Source organism: Chelonoidis abingdonii, chromosome 1, assembly GCF_003597395.2.
Source record: "Chelonoidis abingdonii isolate Lonesome George chromosome 1, CheloAbing_2.0, whole genome shotgun sequence".
Classification (NCBI taxonomy): Eukaryota; Metazoa; Chordata; order Testudines; family Testudinidae; genus Chelonoidis; species Chelonoidis abingdonii.
The window spans coordinates 76,963,415-76,976,637 of NC_133769.1; the positions used below are offsets into that span (position 1 = coordinate 76,963,415).

Here is a 13,223-nt window from a genome sequence, read left to right on the forward strand (position 1 = left end):
TGTTAGCATTTTCCATTATACATCATATTTTGAAAGATGTGTAATTTTACTGTAAAAACTTGCGTACGGCATGAAAATTTAGATGTAAATTGTTTTGGGAGAAACTGGAGCAAAATCTGTATGACTGTAAATATAATTAAAAAACAAATATGGAGGACTTTTAAAACGTTTAGGTGCCTTAAAGATTACTTATTTTTTATTGTTTTTCATAAGATACTATAATTAATACCAGTTTTGAGAGAAAAATCAAAGCCTACCAAATTCGTTTGTTTATTTAAACATGGATTAATTTTGCTGTGAATGGGTAAAAAAAAAGCACAAGGAATTCTAACACAGAAAGTTACTTGAAAAGAATGTAAATTTCAGAGCCCCAAACCTGAGAAAATTCACAATTAGTGTTCAGATGTACCATTTGTTCTACAGCTATGGATAGGCACAACAGGAAATTATCTTAATTACTTCCCTATTGTTTCTCCTGTGATTTATTTCACCAGAAACTGTAGATATATTTGCTTTTACTCTTTTGACACTAACTTCAAGCCAAAATTTGGGAGACCTTTAAAAATTCTATGCAAACCTCATTAAAGACCTAAATCCTGCACCCCCTTCCCCCCACACAGATTGAGTAGGCCCTTACTTATAGAGCTGGTCAAAAAACGAAAACTGTTTTCAAGTAAAATTAAAAAAAAATAATTTCGTTTTGAAGTATTCAAAACTGATCTTTTTGTGTTTGGGGTTTTTTTTGTGTTTTTTCACAAAATTTATCGACATTACCAAAAATGTTAATGAATGTTTTTGTTTAAATGACAATAACTATTTTGCTAATCATTTTGATAAAGTTTTTAAAAAAGGGGCATGAATTCTTCTTGCAAAACATAAATTTCAGCAATATCAACAATTAACCAAAAAATCATTTTTGAAACAAGGCTTTTTTTTAATTTAAAATCTTTCTTTAAAGCGCTTCAGGCAGTTTTACTTATGACACAAGTAGTCCCATTGACATGAGCAAAGGTGGCAAAATTAGGTGTGCAGTACTTCCTTTCCTATCATTGCTGATTACCTAAGTGTTTAATATAAATAGAAATTCCATCTTTTATAACCAGCCTCTTCCTGCTTAATGTATTCAGTTATGCCACAATTCAGAATTCAGAATTTGTGACATCATAGGTAGTTCTCTTCATGAAAACACTGGATTGTAAACATCAGTGGATTACTTGTACACATCAAAGGAATTGTAAATGAAAATGTGGAATATTCTTCCAAAGGATATGGTGGAAGTTCCATCATGAATCATTTAAATCAGACTAGACAAAACACTAGAAAATACAGTGAAAGAAACAAAACTGCATTGGCAGTGGGATGGACTGGATGACATACTAAAAAGGGAAATTGGTATAGCTATAGTGCAATAAACTAATCTACAACAGCTACTTTGGAATAGCTCTCCATGTGGACACTGTTCCAGATAAAATGACTTTTATTCCATAATTGAGTGTCCACACAGGGAGCTATTTCAGAATACCTTATTCTGGAATAGTTTATTCTGCTATCAGTATGCGAGTCAATTTTCCTATGTAGACAAAGCCTAAGCGTTTTAAATCTCTAATTCTTCTTGTTGTTTGAGATTCATGAAGAGGTGGAAGGAGACTAAGAGCGAGCATCTGTCCAGAAAATGTCTTGATGGGAAAGAAAACAAAAGAAAAGAATGTGATCATTGAATCAGCTGGGTATAGGCAAATGGCAGAAGGGGCTGATTCCTAAAGAGAGACTAATTGGGCTGTGGGCAGTGGATGGATTAAGTAGGGACAGAAAGGTATTAGGTAATAAGTGTTCAGCTACTATACTGATGAGCATGGTACAAGAACCAAAATGGATTAGTAGTGATGGAGGGGAAATGAAGTGAGCAAGGAGGATGACTGGGATGTCATGTGGGAAGTGAAATGGGGGTAAGGGAAAGGCTGGGAAAGTAGAGAAATTTCTTATGATTGGATTGGAACCTTTGAGTTCATCAGGGATTTGTTTTTCTGAACAGTGGGGGATAAGTAGGTGGAAAAGAGTAGTGGGACTGGAACTGGAGGAGAAAGAGACAAGTGAAGCAGGAGGAGTGTGTGCATGTGGAAGCCACTAAAGTGCTAGAAAGACAAGCTGAGGAAAGAAGCTGTAGTGGTAAGAAGTGGCTGGGGAACTTTTGCAATGAGGGAGAGTTGGAGGAGTAAGTAGGGAAGAAGTAGGCAGGAAGCAGCAGGATTAGTAGTGGAGAGGTGAGTAAGGAGGTATTTAAACAGGGTGAGGCTGGGTGTGGGACTAGAAAGACCAGTGGGAAAGAGGCATCTGGAGAACAATTGCGTCAGGGAAGCAGTACTTGGCTGGAGCGATTGAAGCAGGGGAGAGATGGAAAGACCTGCTAAGAGGAGGAAGGCAGAGAGAAGCTGTAGCTAGAAAGAAGAAAGCAAATGGGTGTGTGTTTGTGTGAGAGGAACATTATAGTGGAAAGGGGGGCAGCAGAAGCCAGGGGGGCAGCTTGGGAAGAAGAGCTGGAAAACAAATGGTGAAGGAGGAACTGAAGAGCAGTGGGAAGGGTAGAGAGGAGTTGTGGGGAGACTGGCAGCCAAGGAGAAGCTGATGGGTGGGCATGTTTGTGTAATTGAAAAGTTGTGTCACAACAGGAGCGCTGCAGCAGTTTGTTGGCTGAACAAAGTAAGATCTTACACTCAGCTTGATGGCATTTCTCTTTTTGCTTGTTTTTCTGTAACATGATAACTTTTGAATGCTGCACCTGATCGAGTCCAAAATTTCAGGGAATGTTCTAGGCTTCAGTGGCCAAAACCCTTTTTGATTTTGACACCTTGGATGGACTTATCAGAAAGAAGAGCAATAAGAATGGTGGAGTGGAATAGGGCACACGGAGCCCCTGATATGGGGGGCAGTGGGAAGTGGGTGGTGCACAGAGCCCCTGGTAGTGGGAGCACATGGGAATTTCTGGCGGGATGTGGGGGGAAAATAGGAGACCCTGGTGCGAGCAAGAATGGCGACATGGGGGAAAGGTCAGAGAATGAGGGGGGCAATGAAGGACAATAGCTTGGGGGACACACAGAACCCCTGCCACATGGCAGAGGGTAGAATGGGTCACACAGTGCCCCTGGCATAGGGGGAGAATGAAGGACACAGAGAATCCCTGGCATAAGGGAGGGGTTGCTGGGGGTCCATGAAATAGAGGGGATGGAAGGGTGGCACACAGGGAGTTTGAGGGTGACTAGAAGAGGAAGGTGCCCCTGGGGCATGAAAAGACAGTAACCTTTTCCGTAACTGGTGTTCCTTGTCATGTGTTGCTCACGTGTATTCCACAGTAGGTGTGCGCCTCACCATGTGGACCAGTACCATAAGTTTTTCCCCTAGCAGTACCCATAGGGGAGTACCTCAGCAACGCCTGGAGTGGCACCTCCATGGCGCAGTATAAGGATCGCTGCTCGGTCCCCCTACCCTCAGTTCCTTCTTTCCAGACAACTCCGGCAGCGGGGAAGGAGGGCGGGATAGACATGAGCAACATTTTTCGAAGAACACTAGTTACGGAAAAGGTCGCTGTCTTTTCTTCTTCAAGTGATTGCTCATGTGTATCCCTGTCATAAATAGATAGGTAAGGTAAGGGTTAAGTTTCGTTTACCTGGAAAGGGTAACCAAACACCTGACCAGAGGACCAATCAGAGAACTGGATTGTTTAAAGTCAGGGGCGGGAATTTGGATACTCGGGGTCTTTTTGTTTTCTCGGCTATGAGTAAACAAGTTCCTTCTAACTCTCTCTTAATACTCTACTAAACATCTGTGAGGACAAAGGAAAAGCAAAGTGATTCAGCTATGAGGAGCTTTGTGTTGTATGAACAGATGTGGAGTGCTGTGTCTTTTTGTTTTCTCGGCTGGGAGTTAACAAGCTTTCTCCTAACTGCATCTTATCTCCAAGTTTCTCCTACACATCTGTGAGTACAAAGGAAACCCAAAGCAATTCGGCTATGATGAGCTTTGTGTTGTATTTACCTGTATGTGGATTTGTTGGACTGGTTTAATCGGGCTATCTTTTAAATCAGACTGTTTCTGTATATTTTCTTATAAGCAAGAGCCTGTATTGAGTTTCTTAATGCAAGATTATTGTGTTATATTTTCTTCCTATTTTTTTCTAATAAGTTTTCCTTTTTAAACCTTGTTGAAAGTTTTCTTTTCTAGTGAGGCAAGAAGGGGGGAGGAACAGCCCCAAACTCGCGTGCCTCACGGATTCCCTATTGTCCCCAAAGGGCGGGAAAGCACTAGGACAAAGGGGGGGGGAACTTCTTATGTTAAGCTGACTAGGTAGTACCTAGCCTCGGGGAAAGCTAGGATTGCTTCTCCGTTGTAATTCAAGGACGTGAAGCATAGCAGATCGTGCACCGCTAACCCAGGAAGGGGGGGACAGCTGGGAGGGACGGGAGAAGAGAGACCCAGGGCTCTGGGTCTTGGGGGTTCCCCAAAGGAAGGGTTGGGGACACCAGAGGAAAGAAGGGAGGGTCCGGCCCTATAATTCCGGACCTGGTGGCAGCAAAAATATCCAAGCTGGTAGTGAGCTTGGGGGAGTTTCAGGTAAGCCCCAGATTTTGGACGCAAAAGTCCAGGTTTGGGAGGCTAAATTACCACAATCCCACAGTAGGTGATTCCAAGCTGGATCTGCTGGAAGTGGGTAGGAGTTCACAAGTTCTTGGGATGGAGCACAGCCCTGCTGAACCCGGCATCCTCCCTGGTTTGGGAGACAATCGCATAATGCGAGGTGAAAATGTGAACTGAAGACCAGATTGCAGCCCTACAAATGTCCTGGATGGGGACATGGGCCAAAAAGGCAGCCAACGAGGCCTGCGCTCGAGTTGAGTGTGTCCTCACAATTGGTGGCAGAGGGATTCCCGCCAGGCCATAGCAGGTACGGTACGAGGTGATCCAGTTGGAGAGTGGAGATCGGCCAACCTTTCATTCCCTCAGCCGAGGCGATGAACAGTTGCGAGGACTTTCTGAACAGCTTAGTCCACTCCAGGTATAAAGCCAGAGCCCGTCTCATATCCAGTGTGTGGAGGCGGCGCTCCTCACTGGACGCATGGGGCTTGGGCCAGAGGACCAGCAGAGACCACCTTCGGGAGGACCACCAGCATGTCCTGACCCATGTGATAGGCAGAGACCACCTTCGGGAGGAACGAGGGGTGTGGGTGGAGCTGGACCTTATCCTTATGAAATACCATGTATGGGGGCTTGGAGGTCAGAGCCCTGAGTTCCGAGACCCACCTAGCTGACTGTGATCGCAACCAGGAAGGCCACCATCCATGAGAGATGAGACCAGGAGCACACGGCTAGCAGCTCAAATGGGAGCCCTGTGAGACGGGCCAACACCAGATTTAGGTCCCACTGCAGGACAGAGGGCCTAATATACGGGAAGAGATGAACCAACCCCTTAAGGAATCGGCCAGTCATAGCGTGGGAGAATATTGTGTGGCCCTGCACTGGCGGATGGAAGGCCAATATGGCTGCCAGGTGCACCTTGACTGACATGGCACCAGGCCCTGGGCTCTAAGATGAAGGAGGTAGTCCAGAATAAGTTGGATCGGGACGGCCACCAGGGAAATGCCATGCTCATCCACCCATCTGAAAAACCGAGACCACTTTGCCAAGTAGGCTTGGAGCATGGAAGAGCACCTAATTTCTAGAAGGATGCACCAAACCCCTTCCAAGCACATCCTTTCCTCCTTACCTCACCTTTGAGCAGCAACGCCATGAGGTGGAGTGCCGCTAGTTTGGAATGGAGGAAGTGGCCCTGGTCCTGGGAGAGCAGGTCTGGGCGAGACAGCAATGGCCACGGCAGGCCTGTGGGTGTTCTGTACCAATGCTGCCTGGGACATGCTGGGGCAATCAGAAGGACCCGAGCCTTGTCCAACTTTATCTTTTCCAGGACCTTGCTGATCAGCGAGAACAGGGGAAAGGCATAGAGGAACTGGCTTGATCAGGACAGGAGGAAGGCATTGGAGATAGTGCCCCATCCAAGGCCCCCCTCGGGAACAGAACTGGGGACAGCGATGGTTCTGCTGTCACGAACAAGTCCACCTGGGGAGTTTCCCACACTTGGAAAAGTGTGCACCACCTCTTGGTGGAGAAACCACTTGTGCTGAGAGGAGAAATCCCTGTTCAAGCAATCTGCCTGCGCATTCCGGGCACCTGGCAGATGGAAGGCCTGTAGGCAGATGTCGTGGGCTATACAAAAGCCCCACATCATGAGAGCTTCGCAGCAGAGGATTGGGCCTCACCTTGCCTGTTGATATAGAACATTGAGGCCATGTTGTCCATGAAGACCCTGACCACCAGGCCCTCCAGGTGCGCGTGGAAGGCCTTGCACACCAGCCATACTGCCCTGAGCTCCTTGATGTTTATGTGGAGGGTTAGATCCTGAGCCAGCCACAGACCTTAGGTCTGAACGTTCCCCACAGGAGACCCCCATCCCAGGTCCAATGCATCAGATACTAGTTCCAGCGATGGGGACCTGCCCCTCAACAGGACCCCTTGGAGCACGTTTCTCGGGGAGGACCACCACCGTAGAGAGGTGATCACTGGCTTGGGCACCATGAGGACTTTGTCCATCCTGTCCCTGGCCTGGGAGAACTCAGAGGCCAACCAGAGCTGGAGGGGCCTCATCCTGAGTGTGGCATGATGGACCACATAGGTGCATGCCGGCACATGACCCAAGAACTAGAGGCACACTCAGGCTGTTGTCACCGGAAACCTTGTGATCGTGTTGATGACACCCTTCAGGGTCTCGAACTTGTCTGGTGGGAGGGAGGCTTTGGCCGACGTGGTGTCCAGGACCACCCCAATAAATTCTATGCTTTGTACTGGGACTAACGTGGACTTGGTGTTGTTTACCAACAGGCCCAAAGTGGTGCATGTGGACAGAGGAGTGAGTTCTGATCTCGCACCTGCGACCGGGAGGTGCCCTTGACCAACCAGTCTCCAGATGGGGAAGATCTGGACCCCCCCAGCACCTGAGGTAGGCCGCCGCTACCAACATACATTTTGTGAATACCCTGGGGGCAGTGGATAGGCCAAATGGGAAGACCATAAATTGGTAGTGTTACTGAGCCACCATGAAATGGAGGAAGTGTCTGTGCCCCTCAAATATATGAATGTGGAAGTATGCATCGTGCAGATTGAGGGTGGCGTACCAGTCCCCGGGATCCAGGGAAGAGATGATGGAGGCCAGGGAGACCATGATGAACTTGAGCTTCACCATGCACTGTTACAGGCGTCACAGGTCCAAGATGGGCCTGAGCCCCCCTTTGGCCTGTGGGATAAGGAAATAGCAGGAGGAGTTCCTCTTGCCTTTGATTTCCCCCGGTGCTGCTTCCACCGCTCCTAGGCTCAGGAGGTGCCCCATCTCCTGCTCAAGCAGAGCTCATGCAAGGGGTCCCCCAGGAGGGATGCGGATGGGGGGTAGTTGGGGGGGGGAGGAAGTAAACTGGAGGGTGTAGCCCCGGGAAAGGTGTTGAGGACCCATCGGTCTGATGTCAGCCGCGACCACTCCAGGAGAAAACCACACAACCAATTGTAGAAGGGAATCTTTATTGAGAGTGGATCCCTGATGAGAACTGGCAGGGCTCCCCCAGGCATCCCATCAAAACCGCCTTTTCCCCGCTAGCTTGCCCTTGGAGAACCCAGGCTGGGGAGCAGGCTGAAACTGCCACTGTGGGCACCTCTTATAGTCCAGCGACTTCTTATAAGCGATCTCGTATTTTGACTGGGTAGTCTGAGTGAGAGTCTGTTGCGGCTTGAACTTAGGTTTAGCTGGAGCTGGAACGTAGAGACCCAGAGTCTGGAGAGTTGTGCGGGAGTCTTTCAGGCCATGCAGCTTTGTATCCATTTGTTCGACAGACAAGAGCTTTGCCATAAAACAGGAGGTCCTGCAGGGAGGTCTGTGCCTTGCTGGACAGCCTAGATTGCAGGAGCCATGACGCCCTTCTCATGGACACCGCGGAGGCCATGGACTGCGTGGCTGTGGTCACTGCATCCGAAGCTGCCTGCCGGGTTGCCCTGGCAGCTGCTGTACCCTCCTCCACCAGCGCTTTGAACTCCTTCCTGTTGCACTCTTGAAGGGAGTCCTCTAACTTGAGCAGGGAGCTGAACTCATAGCGGCCCAGGAGAGCCTGGTGGTTCGCCACCCATAACTGGAAGCTCGATCATGAATAAGTTTTCCTTCCAAATGAGTCCAACCTCCTTGAATCTTTCTTTTTCAGGGTAGGGGCTGGTTGGCGCTCTCCTACAGGTACTGCTAGGGGAAAAATTTCTGGCACCAGTGTACGTGGCGAGCATGCACACCTACTGCTTGGCTTACAAAAGCAACAGAGTGCAGCCCTCTAGTTTACACAGTGACCCTGACATGCTATGCTGTTAAAGTGAGGTGTTAGGTTGATGGGATTAATAATGTTTTTTTTAATATTTCAGCTAGATTCAGTGCTGAAGTAAAGAACTGGCTGGTCAGCCTGAGAGACTGAAGTTCCTTCTGGCTTCCCACACTATCCCTGATCTGGGAGCCTCTAGGAGAGTGAGAATAGTTTAGGATCTAGGTCGGGGTGGGCACACTTTTTGGCCCGAGGACCACATCTGGGTATAGAAATTGTATGGTGGCCCATGAATGCTCAGGAAATTGGGATTGGTGTGCGGGAGTGGGTATGGGCTCCAGAGTGAGGCCAGAAATGAGGACTTCATGGTGTGGGAGGGGGCTCTGGGCTGGTGGGGGGGGGAGGTAAGGGCTCCGACTGGGGGTGCACGCTCTGGGGTGGAGCTGGGGATCAGGGGTTTGGGGTGGCTCGGGGCACAGGCTCCAGGCAGCTCTTACCTCATGCAGCTCCCGGAAGCAGCAGCATGTCCCCACTCCAGCTGCTACGTGGAGGCGTGGCCAGGCAGCTCTGCTGCGCGTTGGTTCCTGGACAACTGGAGCTGGTAGTGGCACTTGGGGCAGGGTCAGCATGTGGAGCAGAGCCCCCTGGCTGCCCCTATGCAAAGGAACTGGAGAGGGGACATGCCACTGCTTCCTGGAGCCACGTGAAGCGGCCCCAACCCTGCTCCCCAGCTGGAGCACTGGCACTGGGCAAGCCCCAGAACCCGCTCCCCAGTGTGAGCTGATCTAGGTTCACTCAGTGCATAGCCTGACACTTCAGTGCTGATTATGAAGTTGCAACTTGTCCAGCAAGATCCAAATTGAGCTCACAATCTCCTTTCCCACAGACTGATAAGTAGTCATCCTTGGGTAACAACTTTCTGTCAATAATGACCTTTGCTGGATTTCAACTGGCAACCCAGATGTGAAAAACTTGGTGTCCCATTTCCAATCTTCTGAGTCTGCAGGCTGCTTTAATTGGATCCTTATAAAATTGGCTCTGGCTCTGCATGTTTTTGTGTGTGAATTGACTTTAGATTTCTATTCAGATCAAAACACTTCATCTCTCATTTCAGAATTTGTTTAACATTCATCAAGGCAAATTTTTCTTGAGCAAATACTACATACTCATGTAAAAAAAAGATATAGGAACCACACCATCCTTCCAGGCAAATACTACATGGAACTCATAAACTTTGTGCATAACTTTCTAGATCAGATTTGTTCAGAAGGGTGGTGGTTCATCCTATCATGCTCTGGGATAAACTGTGGGCAGGACTGAAACAGCTTTCTTGTGCCATCTACTGGCTCACATTATAATGTGTAAAAAATCCTTTCAACCATGTTGATGTTTAATCTGGAAGGTTCGCAAAACTACTCCCAATGTGATTGTCTGTTAGTATTAGTAAAGTAATATTATAGCATTAAACATTCATGCTATAACTGAATCCAGCTTTATTTTTCCCCTCTTGTAATCATCTTTGGTAACAAAGCCGTAAATCTAATCAATATCCAAGTTTTGTTTTAAAATGCAGAAAACATATTAAAAGTTTGCACCAGGGTTTTCTCAGACTTCTTCGGTATGCAGATCACATCTTAATAGACGCTGTCTTGTGGTCTTCCTCTCCTATTTGGAGTCAACTACATGTGGCAACTAAAACATTTGCTTACATAGAATGATGATGGAGTCTCACATTGGTGTGGACGTACAAGGATTCAGGAAATGCTATCATAGGTGCCGACTCCATGGGTGCTCCAGGGCTGGAGCACCCATGGGGAAAAATTGGTGGGTGCTCTATACCCACCGGCAGCCCCCTGCTCCCCCGCACATCAACTCACCTCCACCTCCTCCCCTGAGCATGCCACTAAGTCTTGCTTCTTCCTCCTCCCTCCTAGCACTTGCACCACAAAACAGCTGTTTTGTGCAGTAAGTGAGGGAGGGGGGAGGAGGCAGGGCTGGGGCGGGGATTTGGGAAGGGGTCCAGTGGGGCAAGGAAGGGTGGAGTTAGGGCGGAGACTTTGAGGCAGGAGTGGAGTACCCACCGGAGGAAAAAAATGTTGGCACCTGTGAATGCTATAGATAAACACATATCTGTGATGTTAGACCAATGGGAGAACTGCAGGCACGGTTACACGTGGGACAGACAAGATTGTCCATGACCATTGCAGGCTGTTGTGTTCTTGCTTTGCACTCTTCATGTTTTTCACATAAAATGTTAATGCCCCTTGCTTCAAAGCAGTTTACAGCAACATGATAAATCTGCCACCGTCTTTCTCTGTCATGGATTGTTGCTTCCCAGTTGCGAGAGTCAACCAGACATGCTTTCAAGTATAACTTCAGTGTGTCTATACTGTTTGCACTGGCCACCATGAGAATGGGTACCTTGATTTAGCTGACCATAAAATTCAGCCTTGGGTATTCTCAAGTCAGCTATACATGAGGTAGAGGTGTCCTTTATGTGCTCCTGCCTGGAGTACACTAGAGTTGCTGGACTTGCTGGGAGAGGAGGCTGTGCAGTTGCAGCTCTGATCCAGCAGTAGGAACTTTTGACACCTATGAGCAGATTGCTCATGGCATAGATGAGAAGGGGCACGAAAGGGACATGCAGCAGTGCCATGCTAAGATAAAGTTGCCAAGGCAGGTGTACCAGAAATCAAGAGCTGCCAACTGTCACTCTGGTGTGGCACTGAAAACATGCTGCTTTTACATGGAGTTGCATGCCGTGCTCACTGGCGAGCCCACAGCCACCACCCAGAGCCCTTCGATATTTCTGGGGGACTAGAGGCAGCACCCACTGGAGTTAACCCTGAGGACGAAGGGGTGGACAGGGAGGTCAAGCTGGAGGAGGGTTTGGGACAGGCTCGTCCAGTGGCGTGGCAAGCCAGAACCTCTTTTTGATTCTGGAGGGGTCTAGCCAGCCTGGCTCTGGTGCACCTAAAGCAGGAGAGGGAAGCTCCTGTAAATATTCATTTTGCTTTGATACCTCATGGTTACATGAGGTGAAGGTGTCCTTTATTTTGTTACATGGTGCACTTGGGAGAAGGGATTGAAATTAACAACATTAGGTACTGTTTGCAACTGCTTCGCATTCCCCTGTGCAGCTGTATAATGCGGGTCTTACAGAAAAGTTTGTTAATGCACATCAAGATCTCCTGGGAATTCTCCATAAAGACCTCTAGGAAACCTTCCTGCAATACTCTGCCAAAGGTTCCTTGGCAGAGCTGGTTTGTTTTTTCTCCTCTTTTAGGAAACTTTGCTGTGCTAATCGGCAACTACTTCTGCAGGAACCAAAGCAGCACACAGGTGAGCAGCACATGGATCCTGTCTGAAGCTGCCCGCATGCAAGAGATGCATCCTTGCCTCTTTGGTTACCCTCAGTAGTGTAATTTCAGCTTCGATCACCCCTCATCTGTGGAAAACAGTGCCAGTATTCAGAATAGTGTCTGTAAGTGCTTGTACTGATTCCCTTCTGAAACCACCCAGACCCGTTGTCCCATCTTGCACCTCCTTCCCCCGCTCCCCTGGCCAAACTCACCATGTTCAGTGCTCTGGCCATGCTGCGTGCTTGCCAAGGGAAAGTGAGAAAGTGGTGTATGCAACTTTTATGATTCAAGACTGAGTGCACGCACAATACTGATTCTGTGTATTTCTTTTGCTTCTTCAGATGTGCCCTTGAGGGCCACTTCCTACACACTGGCGGAGGACATATTTCAAGATGTGCTGCAATTGTCTGAGCAGGCTTATAGCGAGCACAGAGCATGGAGAGTGACAGTAAATGAAAAACTAGAAATGGATATCCAGGAGAGGAGATGGGCAGGAGCAGATGATAAAGCTCATGGAGGACCAGAGATGTTCAGGTCCCAGTCGGAACACATGTGTGCTTTGCCCCTGCAGCCCATACAGAGCTGTGTTCCATGTCCTCCCCAAACTCCCCCCAAACATTCTTTGTATGTTCCCAGCCTGCTGCAGTACCCTTTGCACTCCACGCCTGGGGACATTTTCCATGACAGCTGGACTTACATACAGCCGTGAGATCCTCATTTCAGAGTGCTACGCAGTGTCATGTCTCTTGTAAGAAATGTTAATCTGTGTATTGCTATTTACTAAAAAAATAATCTTACAAAGACAATGATTCTTTGTTTGTGACCTACCCACGGTGGTTGCAGCAGAGTAAGTTACCATTTTTGACTAGCTGAAGCTCCATGTGATACACAGGCAGACAATGCTTGGGTGTGAGATTCAGACTTCAATTAGTCAGTAATGTTGATTTCAATTATAAAAATCCTTCTCCAATCTAATTGTGGCCAGAAAACTACAGCCTTCTCAGTCCATTGACCTGTAGTAAGTAACTGGTCCTTTGGGACTAGGAGTAATCTGAATATTGCTGTGATTCTTGGTATTAAGGGACATTTATCACAGAGATACTCTGGTTCGTGTTGTCACTAGGTGAGTGTATCCAAGGGGAATGTCTTTGACTCTGTTTAAGACTGTTAATGGGTCTGAGGAGTTGGTTGGTAAAATCTAGGATTAAAACTCATGACCAGTTTGAGGTTTGTGCCATGAGTGTTTTACCAGTTTGCCCTGAGGTTGGTACTCGCACTCGTGTCACCTGTGGGAGCATCAAAAAGACTCTTCAACTCCCATGACAAAGTAAACAAACACATCCAAATAGGTAGGATAACCCTCCATAATAGTTCTACTGCCCTCCTGTGGGCTAATCACCGCCAGCACTCAGTGCTCAGCTGCTGGCCCGTTTTTACTAGTCATAGACTAAAATATGGCTGTCTGATTAAT

At 47.8% G+C, this 13,223-nt stretch overlaps 1 long non-coding RNA gene across 1 annotated transcript; it reads left to right on the forward strand.

The window, feature by feature from the left end:
* Positions 1-5,798: 5,798 nt before the first annotated feature.
* Positions 5,799-12,470, forward strand: LOC116835799 (uncharacterized). Its single transcript, XR_004376296.2, has 3 exons — positions 5,799-7,042; positions 11,677-11,732; positions 12,094-12,470. It is a non-coding gene; the product is annotated as an uncharacterized LOC116835799 (long non-coding RNA).
* Positions 12,471-13,223: the final 753 nt, after the last annotated feature.